Source organism: Symphalangus syndactylus, chromosome 6 (assembly GCF_028878055.3).
Source record: "Symphalangus syndactylus isolate Jambi chromosome 6, NHGRI_mSymSyn1-v2.1_pri, whole genome shotgun sequence".
Taxonomy (NCBI): domain Eukaryota; kingdom Metazoa; phylum Chordata; class Mammalia; order Primates; family Hylobatidae; genus Symphalangus; species Symphalangus syndactylus.
Window position 1 is genome coordinate 72,805,594 of NC_072428.2, and position 23,034 is coordinate 72,828,627.

Consider the following 23,034-nt stretch of genomic DNA (forward strand, 5'->3'; position numbering starts at 1 on the left):
GAGTTTTTCAGAACTGCTCCTTCAAAAGTAAGGCTAAACTCTGTTAGTTGAATTCAGAGAACAGAAAGGAGTTTCAGAGAATGCTTCTGTGTAGTTTTTATTTGGAGATATTCCTTTTTCCTCTATTACAAGCTTAGCGCTCCGAAGGTCCACTTGCATTTTATACCCAAAGAGTGTTTCATAACTGCTCAAAGTATGGTTTAGCTCTGTTAACTGAATGCATAGGTCAGAAATAAGTTTCACAGAATTCTTCTGTGTAGTTTTTATTTGAAGATATTCTTTTTCCCAATGTAGGCCTCTTAGCGCTTAGAATGTCCAATTGCAGTTTCTAAAGAAAGAGTGTTTCAGAACGGCTCAATCAAAAGTAAGGTTCAACTCTGTTAGTTGAATGCACAGAACAGAAAGAAGTTTCACAGAATGCTTCTGTGTAGTTTATATTAGAATATATTCCTTTTTCAACTATTACCCTCTTAGCGCACCGTATGTCCACTTGCATATTCTACAGAAATAGTGTTCAGAACGGCTCAATCAAAAGTATGATTTTACTCTTTTAGTTGAATGCACAGATCAGAAAGAAGTTTCACAGAATGCTTCTGTGTAGTTTTTATTTGTAGATATTCTTTTCCCCAATATAGTCCTCTTAGCGGTCAGAATGTCCAATTGCTGTTTCTACAGAAAGAGTGTTTCAGAACGGCTCCATCAAAAGTAAGGTTCAACTCAGTAAGTTGAATGGACAGAACAGAAAGATGTTTCACAGAATGCTTCTGTGTAGTTTATAATTGAATATAATCCTTTTTCCACTATTACCCTATTAGCGCTCCGAATGTCCACTTGCATTTTCTACAGAAAGAGTGTTCAGAACTGCTCAATCAAAAGTATGGTTTAACTCTGTTAGCTGAATGCACAGATCAGAAATAAGTTTCACAGAATGATTCTGTGTAGTTTATATTTGAAGATATTCCTTTTTCCACTATTACCCACTTAGCGCTCCAAATGTCCAGTTGCATTTTCTACAGAAAGAGTGTTTCAGAACTGCTCAATCAAAAGTATGGTTTAGCTCTGTTAACTGAATGCACAGATCAGAAATAAGTTTCACAGAATGCTTCTGTGTAGTTTTTATTTGAACATATTCTTTTTCCCAATGTAGGCCTCTTAGCACTCAGAATGTCCAATTGCAGTTTCTATAGAAAGAGTGATTCAGAACGGCTCAATGAAAAGTAAGGTTCATCTCTTTTAGTTGAATGCACAGAACAGAAAGAAGTTTCACAGAATGCTTCTGTGTAGTATTTAGTTGAAGATATTCCTTTTTTGACTATTACCCACTTAGCGCTCCGAATGTCCACTGGCAGTTTCTACACAAAGAGTGTTTCAGAACTGCTCCTTCAAAAGTAAGGCTAAATTGTGTTAGTTGAATTTAGAGAACAGAAAGGAGTTCCAGAGAATGCTTCTGTGTAGTTTTTATTTGGAGATATTCCTTTTTCCTCTATTACAATCTTAGCGCTCCGAAGGTCCACTTGCATTTTCTACACAAAGAGTGTTTCATAACTGCTCAATCAAAAGTATGGTTTAGCTCTGTTAACTGAATGCATAGATAAGAAATAAGTTTCACAGAATGCTTCTGTGTAGTTTTTATTTGAAGATATTCTTTTTCCCAATGTAGGCCTCTTAGCGCTTAGAATGTCCAATTGCAGTTTCTAAAGAAAGAGTGTTTCAGAACGGCTCAATCAAAAGTAAGGTTCAACTCTGTTAGTTGAATGCACAGAACAGAAAGAAGTTTCACAGAATGCTTCTGTGTAGTTTATATTAGAATATATTCCTTTTTCAACTATTACCATCTTAGCGCACCGTATGTCCACTTGCATATTCTACAGAAATAGTGTTCAGAACGGCTCAATCAAAAGTATGGTTTTACTATGTTAGTTGAATGCACAGATCAGAAAGAAGTTTCACAGAATGCTTCTGTGTAGTTTTTATTTGTAGATATTCTATTCCCCAATATACTCCTCTTAGCGGTCAGAATGTCCAATTGCTGTTTCTACAGAAAGAGTGTTTCAGAACGGCTCCATCAAAAGTAAGGTTCAACTCAGTTAGTTGAATGGACAGAACAGAAAGAAGTTTCACAGAATGCTTCTGTGTAGTTTATAATTGAATATAATCCTATTTCCACTATTACCCTATTAGCGCTCCGAATGTCCACTTGCATTTTCTACAGAAAGAGTGTTCAGAACTGCTCAATCAAAAGTATGGTTTAACTCTGTTAGCTGAATGCACAGATCAGAAATAAGTTTCACAGAATGATTCTGTGTAGTTTATATTTGAAGATATTCCTTTTTCCACTATTACCCACTTAGCGCTCCAAATGTCCAGTTGCATTTTCTACAGAAAGAGTGTTTCAGAACTGCTCAATCAAAAGTATGGTTTAACTCTGTTAGCTGAATGCACAGATCAGAAAGAAGTTTCACAGAATGATTCTGTGTAGTTTATATTTGAACATATTACTTTTTCCAGTATAACCCTCTTAGCGCTCAGAATGTCCAATTGCAGTTTCTATAGAAAGACTGTTTCAGAACGGCTCAATGAAATGTAAGGTTCACCTCTTTTAGTTGAATGCACAGAACAGAAAGAAGTTTCACAGAATGCTTCTGTGTAGTATTTAGTTGAAGATATTCCTTTTTTGACTATTACCCACTTAGCGCTCCGAATGTCCACTGGCAGTTTCTACACAAAGAGAGTTTCAGAACTGCTCCTTCAAAATTAAGGCTAAACTCTGTTAGTTGAATGCAGAGAACAGAAAGGAGATTCAGACAATGCTTCTGTGTAGTTTTTATTGGGAGATATTCCTTTTTCCTCTATTACAATCTTTGCGCTCCCAAGGTCCACTTGCATTTTCTACACAAAGAGTCTTTCATAACTGCTGAATCAAAAGTATGGTTTAGCTCGGTTAACTGAATGCACAGATCAGAAATAAGTTTCACAGAATGCTTCTATGTAGTTTTTATTTGAAGATATTCTTTTTCCCAATGTAGGCCTCTTAGCGCTTAGAATGTCCAATTGCAGTTTCTACAGAAAGAGTGTTTCAGAACGGCTCAATCAAAAATAAGGTTCAACTCTGTTAGTTGAATGCACAGAAGAGAAAGAAGTTTCATAGAATGCTTCTGTGTAGTTTATATTTGAATATATTCCTTTTTCCACTACTACCCTCTTAGCGCTCCAAATGTCCAGTTGCATTTTCTACAGAAACGGTGTTCAGAACTGCTCAATCAAAAGTATGGTTTAACTCTGTTAGCTGAATGCACAGATCAGAAATTAGTTTCACAGAATGCTTCTGTGTAGTTTTTATTTGAAGATATTTTATTCCCAATGTAAGCCTCTTAGCGCTTAGAATGTCCAATTGCAGTTTCTACAGAAAGATTGTTTCAGAACGGCTCAATCAAAAATAAGGTTCAACTCTGTTAGTTGAATGCACAGAAGAGAAAGAAGTTTTATACAATGCTTCTGTGTAGTTTATATTTGAATATATATCTTTTTCCACTACTACCCTCTTAGCGCTCCAAATGTCCAGTTGCATTTTCTACAGAAAGAGTGTTCAGAACGTCTCAATCAAAAGTATGGTTTAACTCTGTTAGCTGAATGCACAGATCAGAGAGACGTTTCACAGAATGATTCTGTGTAGTTTATATTTGAAGATATTCTTTTTCCACTATTACCCACTTAGCGCTCCAAATGTCCAGTAGCATTTTCTACAGCAAGAGAGTTTCAGAACTGCTCAATCAAAAGTATGGTTTAACTCTGTTAGCTGAATGCACAGATCAGAAAGAAGTTTCACAGAATGCTTCTGTGTAGTGTTTATATGGAAATATTCTTTATACCAATATAGGCCTCTTAGCGCTCAGAATGTCCAATTGCAGTTTCTATAGAAAGAGTGTTTCAGAACGGCTCAAAGAAAAGTAAGGTTCACCTCTTTTAGTTGAATGCACAGAAGAGAAAGAAGTTTCACAGAATGCTTCTGTGTAGTATTTAGTTGAAGATATTCCTTTATTGACTATTACCCACTTAGCGCTCCGAATGTCCACTGGCAGTTTCTACACAAAGAGTTTTTCAGAACTGCTCCTTCAAAAGTAAGGCTAAACTCTGTTAGTTGAATTCAGAGAACAGAAAGGAGTTTCAGAGAATGCTTCTGTGTAGTTTTTATTTGGAGATATTCCTTTTTCCTCTATTACAAGCTTAGCGCTCCGAAGGTCCACTTGCATTTTATACCCAAAGAGTGTTTCATAACTGCTCAATCAAAGTATGGTTTAGCTCTGTTAACTGAATGCATAGGTCAGAAATAAGTTTCACAGAATGCTTCTGTGTAGTTTTTATTTGAAGATATTCTTTTTCCCAATGTAGGCCTCTTAGCGCTTAGAATGTCCAATTGCAGTTTCTAAAGAAAGAGTGTTTCAGAACGGCTCAATCAAAAGTAAGGTTCAACTCTGTTAGTTGAATGCACAGAACAGAAAGAAGTTTCACAGAATGCTTCTGTGTAGTTTATATTAGAATATATTCCTTTTTCAACTATTACCCTCTTAGCGCACCGTATGTCCACTTGCATATTCTACAGAAATAGTGTTCAGAACGGCTCAATCAAAAGTATGATTTTACTCTTTTAGTTGAATGCACAGATCAGAAAGAAGTTTCACAGAATGCTTCTGTGTAGTTTTTATTTGTAGATATTCTTTTCCCCAATATAGTCCTCTTAGCGGTCAGAATGTCCAATTGCTGTTTCTACAGAAAGAGTGTTTCAGAACGGCTCCATCAAAAGTAAGGTTCAACTCAGTAAGTTGAATGGACAGAACAGAAAGATGTTTCACAGAATGCTTCTGTGTAGTTTATAATTGAATATAATCCTTTTTCCACTATTACCCTATTAGCGCTCCGAATGTCCACTTGCATTTTCTACAGAAAGAGTGTTCAGAACTGCTCAATCAAAAGTATGGTTTAACTCTGTTAGCTGAATGCACAGATCAGAAATAAGTTTCACAGAATGATTCTGTGTAGTTTATATTTGAAGATATTCCTTTTTCCACTATTACCCACTTAGCGCTCCAAATGTCCAGTTGCATTTTCTACAGAAAGAGTGTTTCAGAACTGCTCAATCAAAAGTATGGTTTAGCTCTGTTAACTGAATGCACAGATCAGAAATAAGTTTCACAGAATGCTTCTGTGTAGTTTTTATTTGAACATATTCTTTTTCCCAATGTAGGCCTCTTAGCACTCAGAATGTCCAATTGCAGTTTCTATAGAAAGAGTGATTCAGAACGGCTCAATGAAAAGTAAGGTTCATCTCTTTTAGTTGAATGCACAGAACAGAAAGAAGTTTCACAGAATGCTTCTGTGTAGTATTTAGTTGAAGATATTCCTTTTTTGACTATTACCCACTTAGCGCTCCGAATGTCCACTGGCAGTTTCTACACAAAGAGTGTTTCAGAACTGCTCCTTCAAAAGTAAGGCTAAATTGTGTTAGTTGAATTTAGAGAACAGAAAGGAGTTCCAGAGAATGCTTCTGTGTAGTTTTTATTTGGAGATATTCCTTTTTCCTCTATTACAATCTTAGCGCTCCGAAGGTCCACTTGCATTTTCTACACAAAGAGTGTTTCATAACTGCTCAATCAAAAGTATGGTTTAGCTCTGTTAACTGAATGCATAGATAAGAAATAAGTTTCACAGAATGCTTCTGTGTAGTTTTTATTTGAAGATATTCTTTTTCCCAATGTAGGCCTCTTAGCGCTTAGAATGTCCAATTGCAGTTTCTAAAGAAAGAGTGTTTCAGAACGGCTCAATCAAAAGTAAGGTTCAACTCTGTTAGTTGAATGCACAGAACAGAAAGAAGTTTCAGAGAATGCTTCTGTGTAGTTTATATTAGAATATATTCCTTTTTCAACTATTACCATCTTAGCGCACCGTATGTCCACTTGCATATTCTACAGAAATAGTGTTCAGAACGGCTCAATCAAAAGTATGGTTTTACTATGTTAGTTGAATGCACAGATCAGAAAGAAGTTTCACAGAATGCTTCTGTGTAGTTTTTATTTGTAGATATTCTATTCCCCAATATACTCCTCTTAGCGGTCAGAATGTCCAATTGCTGTTTCTACAGAAAGAGTGTTTCAGAACGGCTCCATCAAAAGTAAGGTTCAACTCAGTTAGTTGAATGGACAGAACAGAAAGAAGTTTCACAGAATGCTTCTGTGTAGTTTATAATTGAATATAATCCTATTTCCACTATTACCCTATTAGCGCTCCGAATGTCCACTTGCATTTTCTACAGAAAGAGTGTTCAGAACTGCTCAATCAAAAGTATGGTTTAACTCTGTTAGCTGAATGCACAGATCAGAAATAAGTTTCACAGAATGATTCTGTGTAGTTTATATTTGAAGATATTCCTTTTTCCACTATTACCCACTTAGCGCTCCAAATGTCCAGTTGCATTTTCTACAGAAAGAGTGTTTCAGAACTGCTCAATCAAAAGTATGGTTTAACTCTGTTAGCTGAATGCACAGATCAGAAAGAAGTTTCACAGAATGATTCTGTGTAGTTTATATTTGAACATATTACTTTTTCCAGTATAACCCTCTTAGCGCTCAGAATGTCCAATTGCAGTTTCTATAGAAAGACTGTTTCAGAACGGCTCAATGAAATGTAAGGTTCACCTCTTTTAGTTGAATGCACAGAACAGAAAGAAGTTTCACAGAATGCTTCTGTGTAGTATTTAGTTGAAGATATTCCTTTTTTGACTATTACCCACTTAGCGCTCCGAATGTCCACTGGCAGTTTCTACACAAAGAGAGTTTCAGAACTGCTCCTTCAAAATTAAGGCTAAACTCTGTTAGTTGAATGCAGAGAACAGAAAGGAGATTCAGACAATGCTTCTGTGTAGTTTTTATTGGGAGATATTCCTTTTTCCTCTATTACAATCTTAGCGCTCCCAAGGTCCACTTGCATTTTCTACACAAAGAGTCTTTCATAACTGCTGAATCAAAAGTATGGTTTAGCTCGGTTAACTGAATGCACAGATCAGAAATAAGTTTCACAGAATGCTTCTATGTAGTTTTTATTTGAAGATATTCTTTTTCCCAATGTAGGCCTCTTAGCGCTTAGAATGTCCAATTGCAGTTTCTACAGAAAGAGTGTTTCAGAACGGCTCAATCAAAAATAAGGTTCAACTCTGTTAGTTGAATGCACAGAAGAGAAAGAAGTTTCATAGAATGCTTCTGTGTAGTTTATATTTGAATATATTCCTTTTTCCACTACTACCCTCTTAGCGCTCCAAATGTCCAGTTGCATTTTCTACAGAAACGGTGTTCAGAACTGCTCAATCAAAAGTATGGTTTAACTCTGTTAGCTGAATGCACAGATCAGAAATTAGTTTCACAGAATGCTTCTGTGTAGTTTTTATTTGAAGATATTTTATTCCCAATGTAAGCCTCTTAGCGCTTAGAATTTCCAATTGCAGTTTCTACAGAAAGATTGTTTCAGAACGGCTCAATCAAAAATAAGGTTCAACTCTGTTAGTTGAATGCACAGAAGAGAAAGAAGTTTTATACAATGCTTCTGTGTAGTTTATATTTGAATATATATCTTTTTCCACTACTACCCTCTTAGCGCTCCAAATGTCCAGTTGCATTTTCTACAGAAAGAGTGTTCAGAACGGCTCAATCAAAAGTATGGTTTAACTCTGTTAGCTGAATGCACAGATCAGAGAGACGTTTCACAGAATGATTCTGTGTAGTTTATATTTGAAGATATTCTTTTTCCACTATTACCCACTTAGCGCTCCAAATGTCCAGTAGCATTTTCTACAGCAAGAGAGTTTCAGAACTGCTCAATCAAAAGTATGGTTTAACTCTGTTAGCTGAATGCACAGATCAGAAAGAAGTTTCACAGAATGCTTCTGTGTAGTGTTTATATGGAAATATTCTTTATACCAATATAGGCCTTTTAGCACTCAGAATGTCCAATTGCAGTTTCTATAGAAAGAGTGTTTCAGAACGGCTCAATGAAAAGTAAGGTTCACCTCTTTTAGTTGAATGCACAGAAGAGAAAGAAGTTTCACAGAATGCTTCTGTGTAGTATTTAGTTGAAGATATTCCTTTATTGACTATTACCCACTTAGCGCTCCGAATGTCCACTGGCAGTTTCTACACAAAGAGTTTTTCAGAACTGCTCCTTCAAAAGTAAGGCTAAACTCTGTTAGTTGAATTCAGAGAACAGAAAGGAGTTTCAGAGAATGCTTCTGTGTAGTTTTTATTTGGAGATATTCCTTTTTCCTCTATTACAAACTTAGAGCTCCGAATGTCCACTAGCATTTTCTACACAAAGAGTCTTTCATAACTGCTCAATCAAAAGTATGGTTTAGCTCTGATAACTGAGTGCACAGATCAGAAATAAGTTTCACAGAATGCTTCTGTGTAGTTTTTATTTGAAGATATTCTTTTTCCCAATGTAGGCCTCTTAGCGCTTAGAATGTCCAACTGCAGTTTCTAAAGAAAGAGTGTTTCAGAACGGCTCAATCAAAAGTAAGGTTCAACTCTGTTAGTTGAATGCACAGAACAGAAAGAAGTTTCACAGAATGCTTCTGTGTAGTTTATATTTGAATATATTCCTTTTTCAACTATTACCCTCATAGCGCACCGTATGTCCACTTGCATATTCTACAGAAAGAGTGTTCAGAACGGCTCCATCAAAAATATGCTTTTACTCTGTTAGTTGAATGCAGAGATCAGAAAGAAGTTTCACAGAATGCTTCTGTGTAGTTTTTATTTGTAGATATACTTTTTCCCAATATAGGCCTCTTAGCGGTCAGAATGTCCAATTGCAGTTTCTACAGAAAGAGTGTTTCAGAACGGCTCCATCAAAAGTAAGGTTCAACTCAGTTAGTTGAATGGACAGAACAGAAAGAAGTTTCACAGAATGCTTCTGTGTAGTTTATAGATGAATATTTACCTTTTTCCACTATTACCCTATTAGCGCTCCGAATGTCCACTTGCATTTTCTACAGAAAGAGTGTTCAGAACGGCTCAATCAAAAATAAGGTTCAACTCTGTTAGTTCAATGCACAGAAGAGAAAGAAGTTTCATACAATGCTTCTGTGTAGTTTATATTTGAACATATTCCTTTTTCCATTATTACCCATTTAGCGCTCCGAATGCCAATTGCATTTTCTACAGACAGAGTGTTTCAAATCTGCTCAATCAAAAGTATCGTTTAACTCTGTTAGCTGAATGCTCAGACCAGAAAGAAGTTTCACAGAATGCTTCTGTGTAGTTTATATTTGAATATATTCCTTTTTCCACTACTACCCTCTTAGCGCTCCAAATGTCCAGTTGCATTTTCTACAGAAAGAGTGTTCAGAACTGCTCAATCAAAAGTATGGTTTAACTCTGTTAGCTGAATGCACAGATCAGAAAGAAGTTTCACAGAATGATTCTCTGTAGTTAATATTTGAAGATATTCCTTTTTCCACTATTACCCTCTTAGCGCTCCGAATCTCCATTTTCATTTTCTACGAAAAGAGGGTTTCAGAACGGCTCAATGAAAACTAAGGTTCAACACTTTTACTTGAATGCACAGAACAGAAAGAAGTTTCACAGAATGCTTCTGTGTAGTTTTTATGCGTAGATATTCTTTTTCCCAATATAGGCCTCTTAGCGGTCAGAATGTCCAATTGCAGTTTCTACAGAAAGAGTGTTTCAGAACGGCTCCATCAAATGTAAGGTTCAACTCTGTTAGTTGAATGCACAGAACAGAAAGAAGTTTCACAGAATGCTTCTGTGTAGTTTATAATTGAATATATTCCTTTTTCCACTATTACCCTATTAGCGCTCCGAATGTCCACTTGCATTTTCTACAGAAAGAGTGTTCAGAACTGCGCAATCAAAAGTATGGTTTAATTCTGTTAGCTGAATGCACATATCAGAAATAAGTTTCACACAATGCTGCTGTGTAGTTTTTATTTGAAGATATTATTTTTCCCAATGTAGGCCTCTTAGCGCTCAGAATGTCCAATTGCAGTTTCTACAGAAAGAGTGTTTCAGAACGGCTCAATCAAAAGTAAGTTTCAAATCTGTTAGTTGAATGCACAGAACAGAAAGAAGCTTCATACAATGCTTCTGTATAGTTTATATTTGAACATATTCCTTTTTCCATTATTACACACTTAGCGCTCCGAATGTCCAGTGGCATTTTCTACAGTCAGAGTGTTTCAAAACTGCTCAATCAAAAGTATGGTTTAACTCTGTTAGCTGAATGCTCAGATCAGAAAGAAGTTTCACAGAATGCTTCTGTGTAGTTTATATTTGAATATATTCCTTTTTCCACTACGACCCTCTTAGCGCTCCAAATGTCCAGTTGCATTTTCTACAGAAAGAGTGTTCAGAACTGCTCAATCAAAAGTATGGTTTAACTTTGTTAGCTGAATGCACAGATCAGAAAGAAGTTTCACAGAATGATTCTGTGTAGTTTATATTTGAAGATATTCCTTTTTCCACTATTACCCACTTAGCGCTCCAAATGTCCTGTTGCATTTTCTACAGAAAGAGTGTTTCAGATCTGCTCAATCAAAAGTATGGTTTAGCTCTGTTAACTGAATGCACAGATCAGAAATAAGTTTCACAGAATGCTTCTGTGTAGTTTTTATTTGAACATATTCTTTTTCCCAATGTAGGCCTCTTAGCACTCAGAATGTCCAATTGCAGTTTCTATAGAAAGAGTGATTCAGAACAGCTCAATGAAAAGTAAGGTTCATCTCTTTTAGTTGAATGCACAGAACAGAAAGAAGTTTCACAGAATGCTTCTGTGTAGTATTTAGTTGAAGATATTCCTTTTTTGACTATTACCCACTTAGCGCTCCGAATGTCCACTGGCAGTTTCTACACAAAGAGTGTTTCAGAACTGCCCCTTCAAAAGTAAGGCTAAATTGTGTTAGTTGAATTCAGAGAACAGAAAGGAGTTCCAGAGAATGCTTCTGTGTAGTTTTTATTTGGAGATATTCCTTTTTCCTCTATTACAATCTTAGCGCTCCGAAGGTCCACTTGCATTTTCTACACAAAGAGTGTTTCATAACTGCTCAATCAAAAGTATGGTTTAGCTCTGTTAACTGAATGCATAGATAAGAAATAAGTTTCACAGAATGCTTCTGTGTAGTTTTTATTTGAAGATATTCTTTTTCCCAATGTAGGCCTCTTAGCGCTTAGAATGTCCAATTGCAGTTTCTAAAGAAAGAGTGTTTCAGAACGGCTCAATCAAAAGTAAGGTTCAACTCTGTTAGTTGAATGCACAGAACAGAAAGAAGTTTCACAGAATGCTTCTGTGTAGTTTATATTAGAATATATTCCTTTTTCAACTATTACCATCTTAGCGCACCGTATGTCCACTTGCATATTCTACAGAAATAGTGTTCAGAACGGCTCAATCAAAAGTATGGTTTTACTATGTTAGTTGAATGCACAGATCAGAAAGAAGTTTCACAGAATGCTTCTGTGTAGTTTTTATTTGTAGATATTCTATTCCCCAATATACTCCTCTTAGCGGTCAGAATGTCCAATTGCTGTTTCTACAGAAAGAGTGTTTCAGAACGGCTCCATCAAAAGTAAGGTTCAACTCAGTTAGTTGAATGGACAGAACAGAAAGAAGTTTCACAGAATGCTTCTGTGTAGTTTATAATTGAATATAATCCTATTTCCACTATTACCCTATTAGCGCTCCGAATGTCCACTTGCATTTTCTACAGAAAGAGTGTTCAGAACTGCTCAATCAAAAGTATGGTTTAACTCTGTTAGCTGAATGCACAGATCAGAAATAAGTTTCACAGAATGATTCTGTGTAGTTTATATTTGAAGATATTCCTTTTTCCACTATTACCCACTTAGCGCTCCAAATGTCCAGTTGCATTTTCTACAGAAAGAGTGTTTCAGAACTGCTCAATCAAAAGTATGGTTTAACTCTGTTAGCTGAATGCACAGATCAGAAAGAAGTTTCACAGAATGATTCTGTGTAGTTTATATTTGAACATATTACTTTTTCCAGTATAACCCTCTTAGCGCTCAGAATGTCCAATTGCAGTTTCTATAGAAAGACTGTTTCAGAACGGCTCAATGAAATGTAAGGTTCACCTCTTTTAGTTGAATGCACAGAACAGAAAGAAGTTTCACAGAATGCTTCTGTGTAGTATTTAGTTGAAGATATTCCTTTTTTGACTATTACCCACTTAGCGCTCCGAATGTCCACTGGCAGTTTCTACACAAAGAGAGTTTCAGAACTGCTCCTTCAAAATTAAGGCTAAACTCTGTTAGTTGAATGCAGAGAACAGAAAGGAGATTCAGACAATGCTTCTGTGTAGTTTTTATTGGGAGATATTCCTTTTTCCTCTATTACAATCTTTGCGCTCCCAAGGTCCACTTGCATTTTCTACACAAAGAGTCTTTCATAACTGCTGAATCAAAAGTATGGTTTAGCTCGGTTAACTGAATGCACAGATCAGAAATAAGTTTCACAGAATGCTTCTATGTAGTTTTTATTTGAAGATATTCTTTTTCCCAATGTAGGCCTCTTAGCGCTTAGAATGTCCAATTGCAGTTTCTACAGAAAGAGTGTTTCAGAACGGCTCAATCAAAAATAAGGTTCAACTCTGTTAGTTGAATGCACAGAAGAGAAAGAAGTTTCATAGAATGCTTCTGTGTAGTTTATATTTGAATATATTCCTTTTTCCACTACTACCCTCTTAGCGCTCCAAATGTCCAGTTGCATTTTCTACAGAAACAGTGTTCAGAACTGCTCAATCAAAAGTATGGTTTAACTCTGTTAGCAGAATGCACAGATCAGAAATTAGTTTCACAGAATGCTTCTGTGTAGTTTTTATTTGAAGATATTTTATTCCCAATGTAAGCCTCTTAGCGCTTAGAATGTCCAATTGCAGTTTCTACAGAAAGATTGTTTCAGAACGGCTCAATCAAAAATAAGGTTCAACTCTGTTAGTTGAATGCACAGAAGAGAAAGAAGTTTTATACAATGCTTCTGTGTAGTTTATATTTGAATATATATCTTTTTCCACTACTACCCTCTTAGCGCTCCAAATGTCCAGTTGCATTTTCTACAGCAAGAGAGTTTCAGAACTGCTCAATCAAAAGTATGGTTTAACTCTGTTAGCTGAATGCACAGATCAGAAAGAAGTTTCACAGAATTCTTCTGTGTAGTGTTTATATGGAAATAATCTTTATACCAATATAGGCCTCTTAGCGCTCAGAATGTCCAAATGCAGTTTCTATAGAAAGAGTGTTTCAGAACGGCTCAAAGAAAAGTAAGGTTCACCTCTTTTAGTTGAACGCACAGAAGAGAAAGAAGTTTCACAGAATGCTTCTGTGTAGTATTTAGTTGAAGATATTCCTTTATTGACTATTACCCACTTAGCGCTCCGAATGTCCACTGGCAGTTTCTACACAAAGAGTTTTTCAGAACTGCTCCTTCAAAAGTAAGGCTAAACTCTGTTAGTTGAATTCAGAGAACAGAAAGTAGTTTCAGAGAATGCTTCTGTGTAGTTTTTATTTGGAGATATTGCTTTTTCCTCTATTACAAGCTTAGCGCTCTGAAGGTCCACTTGCATTTTATACCCAAAGAGTGTTTCATAACTGCTCAATCAAAAGTATGGTTTAGCTCTGTTAACTGAATGCATAGGTCAGAAATAAGTTTCACAGAATGCTTCTGTGTAGTTTTTATTTGAAGATATTCTTTTTCCCAATGTAGGCCTCTTAGCGCTTAGAATGTCCAATTGCAGTTTCTAAAGAAAGAGTGTTTCAGAACGGCTCAATCAAAAGTAAGGTTCAACTCTGTTAGTTGAATGCACAGAACAGAAAGAAGTTTCACAGAATGCTTCTGTGTAGTTTATATTAGAATATATTCCTTTTTCAACTATTACCCTCTTAGCGCACCGTATGTCCACTTGCATATTCTACAGAAATAGTGTTCAGAACGGCTCAATCAAAAGTATGATTTTACTCTTTTAGTTGAATGCACAGATCAGAAAGAAGTTTCACAGAATGCTTCTGTGTAGTTTTTATTTGTAGATATTCTTTTCCCCAATATAGTCCTCTTAGCGGTCAGAATGTCCAATTGCTGTTTCTACAGAAAGAGTGTTTCAGAACGGCTCCATCAAAAGTAAGGTTCAACTCAGTTAGTTGAATGGACAGAACAGAAAGAAGTTTCACAGAATGCTTCTGTGTAGTTTATAATTGAATATATTCCTTTTTCCACTATTACCCTATTAGCGCTCCGAATGTCCACTTGCATTTTCTACAGAAAGAGTGTTCAGAACTGCTCAATCAAAAGTATGGTTTAACTCTGTTAGCTGAATGCACAGATCAGAAATAAGTTTCACAGAATGATTCTGTGTAGTTTATATTTGAAGATATTCCTTTTTCCACTATTACCCACTTAGCGCTCCAAATGTCCAGTTGCATTTTCTACAGAAAGAGTGTTTCAGAACTGCTCAATCAAAAGTATGGTTTAGCTCTGTTAACTGAATGCACAGATCAGAAATAAGTTTCACAGAATGCTTCTGTGTAGTTTTTATTTGAACATATTCTTTTTCCCAATGTAGGCCTCTTAGCACTCAGAATGTCCAATTGCAGTTTCTATAGAAAGAGTGATTCAGAACGGCTCAATGAAAAGTAAGGTTCATCTCTTTTAGTTGAATGCACAGAACAGAAAGAAGTTTCACAGAATGCTTCTGTGTAGTATTTAGTTGAAGATATTCCTTTTTTGACTATTACCCACTTAGCGCTCCGAATGTCCACTGGCAGTTTCTACACAAAGAGTGTTTCAGAACTGCCCCTTCAAAAGTAAGGCTAAATTGTGTTAGTTGAATTCAGAGAACAGAAAGGAGTTCCAGAGAATGCTTCTGTGTAGTTTTTATTTGGAGATATTCCTTTTTCCTCTATTACAATCTTAGCGCTCCGAAGGTCCACTTGCATTTTCTACACAAAGAGTGTTTCATAACTGCTCAATCAAAAGTATGGTTTAGCTCTGTTAACTGAATGCATAGATAAGAAATAAGTTTCACAGAATGCTTCTGTGTAGTTTTTATTTGAAGATATTCTTTTTCCCAATGTAGGCCTCTTAGCGCTTAGAATGTCCAATTGCAGTTTCTAAAGAAAGAGTGTTTCAGAACGGCTCAATCAAAAGTAAGGTTCAACTCTGTTAGTTGAATGCACAGAACAGAAAGAAGTTTCACAGAATGCTTCTGTGTAGTTTATATTAGAATATATTCCTTTTTCAACTATTACCATCTTAGCGCACCGTATGTCCACTTGCATATTCTACAGAAATAGTGTTCAGAACGGCTCAATCAAAAGTATGGTTTTACTATGTTAGTTGAATGCACAGATCAGAAAGAAGTTTCACAGAATGCTTCTGTGTAGTTTTTATTTGTAGATATTCTATTCCCCAATATACTCCTCTTAGCGGTCAGAATGTCCAATTGCTGTTTCTACAGAAAGAGTGTTTCAGAACGGCTCCATCAAAAGTAAGGTTCAACTCAGTTAGTTGAATGGACAGAACAGAAAGAAGTTTCACAGAATGCTTCTGTGTAGTTTATAATTGAATATAATCCTATTTCCACTATTACCCTATTAGCGCTCCGAATGTCCACTTGCATTTTCTACAGAAAGAGTGTTCAGAACTGCTCAATCAAAAGTATGGTTTAACTCTGTTAGCTGAATGCACAGATCAGAAATAAGTTTCACAGAATGATTCTGTGTAGTTTATATTTGAAGATATTCCTTTTTCCACTATTACCCACTTAGCGCTCCAAATGTCCAGTTGCATTTTCTACAGAAAGAGTGTTTCAGAACTGCTCAATCAAAAGTATGGTTTAACTCTGTTAGCTGAATGCACAGATCAGAAAGAAGTTTCACAGAATGATTCTGTGTAGTTTATATTTGAACATATTACTTTTTCCAGTATAACCCTCTTAGCGCTCAGAATGTCCAATTGCAGTTTCTATAGAAAGACTGTTTCAGAACGGCTCAATGAAATGTAAGGTTCACCTCTTTTAGTTGAATGCACAGAACAGAAAGAAGTTTCACAGAATGCTTCTGTGTAGTATTTAGTTGAAGATATTCCTTTTTTGACTATTACCCACTTAGCGCTCCGAATGTCCACTGTCAGTTTCTACACAAAGAGAGTTTCAGAACTGCTCCTTCAAAATTAAGGCTAAACTCTGTTAGTTGAATTCAGAGAACAGAAAGGAGATTCAGAGAATGCTTCTGTGTAGTTTTTATTGGGAGATATTCCTTTTTCCTCTATTACAATCTTAGCGCTCCCAAGGTCCACTTGCATTTTCTACACAAAGAGTCTTTCATAACTGCTCAATCAAAAGTATGGTTTAGCTCGGTTAACTGAATGCACAGATCAGAAATAAGTTTCACAGAATGCTTCTATGTAGTTTTTATTTGAAGATATTCTTTTTCCCAATGTAGGCCTCTTAGCGCTTAGAATGTCCAATTGCAGTTTCTACAGAAAGAGTGTTTCAGAACGGCTCAATCAAAAATAAGGTTCAACTCTGTTAGTTGAATGCACAGAAGAGAAAGAAGTTTCATAGAATGCTTCTGTGTAGTTTATATTTGAATATATTCCTTTTTCCACTACTACCCTCTTAGCGCTCCAAATGTCCAGTTGCATTTTCTACAGAAACGGTGTTCAGAACTGCTCAATCAGAAGTATGGTTTAACTCTGTTAGCTGAATGCACAGATCAGAAATTAGTTTCACAGAATGCTTCTGTGTAGTTTTTATTTGAAGATATTTTATTCCCAATGTAAGCCTCTTAGCGCTTAGAATGTCCAATTGCAGTTTCTACAGAAAGATTGTTTCAGAACGGCTCAATCAAAAATAAGGTTCAACTCTGTTAGTTGAATGCACAGAAGAGAAAGAAGTTTTATACAATGCTTCTGTGTAGTTTATATTTGAATATATATCTTTTTCCACTACTACCCTCTTAGCGCTCCAAATGTCCAGTTGCATTTTCTACAGAAAGAGTGTTCAGAACGGCTCAATCAAAAGTATGGTTTAACTCTGTTAGCTGAATGCACAGATCAGAGAGACGTTTCACAGAATGATTCTGTGTAGTTTATATTTGAAGATATTCTTTTTCCACTATTACCCACTTAGCGCTCCAAATGTCCAGTAGCATTTTCTACAGCAAGAGAGTTTCAGAACTGCTCAATCAAAAGTATGGTTTAACTCTGTTAGCTGAATGCACGGATCAGAAAGAAGTTTCACAGAATGCTTCTGTGTAGTGTTTATATGGAAATATTCTTTATACCAATATAGGCCTCTTAGCACTCAGAATGTCCAATTGCAGTTTCTATAGAAAGAGTGTTTCAGAACGGCTCAATGAAAAGTAAGGTTCACCTCTTTTAGTTGAATGCACAGAAGAGAAAGAAGTTTCACAGAATGCTTCTGTGTAGTATTTAGTTGAAGATATTCCTTTATTGACTATTACCCACTTAGCGCTCCGAATGTCCACTGGCAGTTTCTACACAAAGAGTGTTTCAGAACTGCTCCTTCAAAAGTAAGGCTAAATTGTGTTAGTTGAATTCAGAGAACAGAAAGGAGTTCCAGAGAATGCTTCTGTGTAGCTTTTATTTGGAGATATTCCTTTTTCCTCTATTACAATCTTAGCGCTCCGAAGGTCCACTTGCATTTTCTACACAAAGAGTGTTTCATAACTGCTCAATCAAAAGTATGGTTTAGCTCTGTTAACTGAATGCATAGATAAGAAATAAGTTTCACAGAATGCTTCTGTGTAGTTTTTATTTGAAGATATTCTTTTTCCCAATGTAGGCCTCTTAGCGCTTAGAATGTCCAATTGCAGTTTCTAAAGAAAGAGTGTTTCAGAACGGCTCAATCAAAAGTAAGGTTCAACTCTGTTAGTTGAATGCACAGAACAGAAAGAAGTTTCACAGAATGCTTCTGTGTAGTTTATATTAGAATATATTCCTTTTTCAACTATTACCATCTTAGCGCACCGTATGTCCACTTGCATATTCTACAGAAATAGTGTTCAGAACGGCTCAATCAAAAGTATGGTTTTACTATGTTAGTTGAATGCACAGATCAGAAAGAAGTTTCACAGAATGCTTCTGTGTAGTTTTTATTTGTAGATATTCTATTCCCCAATATACTCCTCTTAGCGGTCAGAATGTCCAATTGCTGTTTCTACAGAAAGAGTGTTTCAGAACGGCTCCATCAAAAGTAAGGTTCAACTCAGTTAGTTGAATGGACAGAACAGAAAGAAGTTTCACAGAATGCTTCTGTGTAGTTTATAATTGAATATAATCCTATTTCCACTATTACCCTATTAGCGCTCCGAATGTCCACTTGCATTTTCTACAGAAAGAGTGTTCAGAACTGCTCAATCAAAAGTATGGTTTAACTCTGTTAGCTGAATGCACAGATCAGAAATAAGTTTCACAGAATGATTCTGTGTAGTTTATATTTGAAGATATTCCTTTTTCCACTATTACCCACTTAGCGCTCCAAATGTCCAGTTGCATTTTCTACAGAAAGAGTGTTTCAGAACTGCTCAATCAAAAGTATGGTTTAACTCTGTTAGCTGAATGCACAGATCAGAAAGAAGTTTCACAGAATGATTCTGTGTAGTTTATATTTGAACATATTACTTTTTCCAGTATAACCCTCTTAGCGCTCAGAATGTCCAATTGCAGTTTCTATAGAAAGACTGTTTCAGAACGGCTCAATGAAATGTAAGGTTCACCTCTTTTAGTTGAATGCACAGAACAGAAAGAAGTTTCACAGAATGCTTCTGTGTAGTATTTAGTTGAAGATATTCCTTTTTTGACTATTACCCACTTAGCGCTCCGAATGTCCACTGGCAGTTTCTACACAAAGAGAGTTTCAGAACTGCTCCTTCAAAATTAAGGCTAAACTCTGTTAGTTGAATGCAGAGAACAGAAAGGAGATTCAGACAATGCTTCTGTGTAGTTTTTATTGGGAGATATTCCTTTTTCCTCTATTACAATCTTTGCGCTCCCAAGGTCCACTTGCATTTTCTACACAAAGAGTCTTTCATAACTGCTGAATCAAAAGTATGGTTTAGCTCGGTTAACTGAATGCACAGATCAGAAATAAGTTTCACAGAATGCTTCTATGTAGTTTTTATTTGAAGATATTCTTTTTCCCAATGTAGGCCTCTTAGCGCTTAGAATGTCCAATTGCAGTTTCTACAGAAAGAGTGTTTCAGAACGGCTCAATCAAAAATAAGGTTCAACTCTGTTAGTTGAATGCACAGAAGAGAAAGAAGTTTCATAGAATGCTTCTGTGTAGTTTATATTTGAATATATTCCTTTTTCCACTACTACCCTCTTAGCGCTCCAAATGTCCAGTTGCATTTTCTACAGAAACAGTGTTCAGAACTGCTCAATCAAAAGTATGGTTTAACTCTGTTAGCTGAATGCACAGATCAGAAATTAGTTTCACAGAATGCTTCTGTGTAGTTTTTATTTGAAGATATTTTATTCCCAATGTAAGCCTCTTAGCGCTTAGAATGTCCAATTGCAGTTTCTACAGAAAGATTGTTTCAGAACGGCTCAATCAAAAATAAGGTTCAACTCTGTTAGTTGAATGCACAGAAGAGAAAGAAGTTTTATACAATGCTTCTGTGTAGTTTATATTTGAATATATATCTTTTTCCACTACTACCCTCTTAGCGCTCCAAATGTCCAGTTGCATTTTCTACAGAAAGAGTGTTCAGAACGGCTCAATCAAAAGTATGGTTTAACTCTGTTAGCTGAATGCACAGATCAGAGAGACGTTTCACAGAATGATTCTGTGTAGTTTATATTTGAAGATATTCTTTTTCCACTATTACCCACTTAGCGCTCCAAATGTCCAGTAGCATTTTCTACAGCAAGAGAGTTTCAGAACTGCTCAATCAAAAGTATGGTTTAACTCTGTTAGCTGAATGCACAGATCAGAAAGAAGTTTCACAGAATGCTTCTGTGTAGTGTTTATATGGAAATAAGCTTTATACCAATATAGGCCTCTTAGCGCTCAGAATGTCCAACTGCAGTTTCTATAGAAAGAGTGTTTCAGAACGGCTCAAAGAAAAGTAAGGTTCACCTCTTTTAGTTGAATGCACAGAAGAGAAAGAAGTTTCACAGAATGCTTCTGTGTAGTATTTAGTTGAAGATATTTCTTTATTGACTATTACCCACTCAGCGCTCCGAATGTCCACTGGCAGTTTCTACACAAAGAGTTTTTCAGAACTGCTCCTTCAAAAGTAAGGCTAAACTCTGTTAGTTGAATTCAGAGAACAGAAAGGAGTTTCAGAGAATGCTTCTGTGTAGTTTTTATTTGGAGATATTCCTTTTTCCTCTATTACAAGCTTAGCGCTCCGAAGGTCCACTTGCATTTTATACCCAAAGAGTGTTTCATAACTGCTCAATCAAAGTATGGTTTAGCTCTGTTAACTGAATGCACAGATCAGAAATAAGTTTCACAGAATGCTTCTGTGTAGTTTTTATTTGAAGATATTCTTTTTCCCAATGTAGGCCTCTTAGCGCTTAGAATGTCCAACTGCAGTTTCTAAAGAAAGAGTGTTTCAGAACGGCTCAATCAAAAGTAAGGTTCAACTCTGTTAGTTGAATGCACAGAACAGAAAGAAGTTTCACAGAATGCTTCTGTGTAGTTTATATTTGAATATATTCCTTTTTCAACTATTACCCTCATAGCGCACCGTATGTCCACTTGCATATTCTACAGAAAGAGTGTTCAGAACGGCTCAATCAAAAATATGCTTTTACTCTGTTAGTTGAATGCAGAGATCAGAAAGAAGTTTCACAGAATGCTTCTGTGTAGTTTTTATTTGTAGATATACTTTTTCCCAATATAGGCCTCTTAGCGGTCAGAATGTCCAATTGCAGTTTCTACAGAAAGAGTGTTTCAGAACGGCTCCATCAAAAGTAAGGTTCAACTCAGTTAGTTGAATGGACAGAAAAGAAAGAAGTTTCACAGAATGCTTCTGTGTAGTTTATAGATGAATATTTACCTTTTTCCACTATTACCCTATTAGCGCTCCGAATGTCCACTTGCATTTTCTACAGAAAGAGTGTTCAGAACGGCTCAATCAAAAATAAGGTTCAACTCTGTTAGTTCAATGCACAGAAGAGAAAGAAGTTTCATACAATGCTTCTGTGTAGTTTATATTTGAACATATTCCTTTTTCCATTATTACCCATTTAGCGCTCCGAATGTCCAATTGCATTTTCTACAGACAGAGTGTTTCAAATCTGCTCAATCAAAAGTATCGTTTAACTCTGTTAGCTGAATGCTCAGATCAGAAAGAAGTTTCACAGAATGCTTCTGTGTAGTTTATATTTGAATATATTCCTTTTTCCACTACTACCCTCTTAGCGCTCCAAATGTCCAGTTGCATTTTCTACAGAAAGAGTGTTCAGAACTGCTCAATCAAAAGTATGGTTTAACTCTGTTAGCTGAATGCACAGATCAGAAAGAAGTTTCACAGAATGATTCTCTGTAGTTAATATTTGAAGATATTCCTTTTTCCACTATTACCCTCTTAGCGCTCCGAATCTCCATTTTCATTTTCTACAAAAAGAGGGTTTCAGAACGGCTCAATGAAAACTAAGGTTCAACTCTTTTAGTTGAATGCACAGAAGAGAAAGAAGTTTCACAGAATGCTTCTGTGTAGTATTCAGTTGAAGATATTACTTTTTCGACTATTACCGTCTTAGCGCTCCGAGTGTCCACTGGCAGTTCCTACACAAAGAGTGTTTCAGAACTGCTCCTTCAAAAGTAAGGCTCAGCTCTGTTAGTTGAATGCAGAGAACAGAAAGGAGTTTCAGAGAATGCTTCTGTGTAGTTTTTATTTGGAGATATTACTTTTTCCACTATTACAATCTTAGCGCTCCGAATGTCCACTTGCATTTTCTACAGAAAGAGTGTTTCAGAACGGCTCAATGAAAACTAAGGTTCAACACTTTTACTTGAATGCACAGAACAGAAAGAAGTTTCACAGAATGCTTCTGTGTAGTTTTTATGCGTAGATATTCTTTTTCCCAATATAGGCCTCTTAGCGGTCAGAATGTCCAATTGCAGTTTCTACAGAAAGAGTGTTTCAGAACGGCTCCATCAAATGTAAGGTTCAAATCAGTTAGTTGAATGGACAGAACAGAAAGAAGTTTCACAGAATGCTTCTGTGTAGTTTATAATTGAATATATTCCTTTTTCCACTATTACCCTATTAGCGCTCCGAATGTCCACTTGCATTTTCTACAGAAAGAGTGTTCAGAACTGCGCAATCAAAAGTATGGTTTAATTCTGTTAGCTGAATGCACATATCAGAAATAAGTTTCACACAATGCTGCTGTGTAGTTTTTATTTGAAGATATTATTTTTCCCAATGTAGGCCTCTTAGCGCTCAGAATGTCCAATTGCAGTTTCTACAGAAAGAGTGTTTCAGAACGGCTCAATCAAAAGTAAGTTTCAAATCTGTTAGTTGAATGCACAGAACAGAAAGAAGCTTCATACAATGCTTCTGTATAGTTTATATTTGAACATATTCCTTTTTCCATTATTACACACTTAGCGCTCCGAATGTCCAGTGGCATTTTCTACAGTCAGAGTGTTTCAAAACTGCTCAATCAAAAGTATGGTTTAACTCTGTTAGCTGAATGCTCAGATCAGAAAGAAGTTTCACAGAATGCTTCTGTGTAGTTTATATTTGAATATATTCCTTTTTCCACTACGACCCTCTTAGCGCTCCAAATGTCCAGTTGCATTTTCTACAGAAAGAGTGTTCAGAACTGCTCAATCAAAAGTATGGTTTAACTTTGTTAGCTGAATGCACAGATCAGAAAGAAGTTTCACAGAATGATTCTGTGTAGTTTATATTTGAAGATATTCCTTTTTCCACTATTACCCACTTAGCGCTCCAAATGTCCTGTTGCATTTTCTACAGAAAG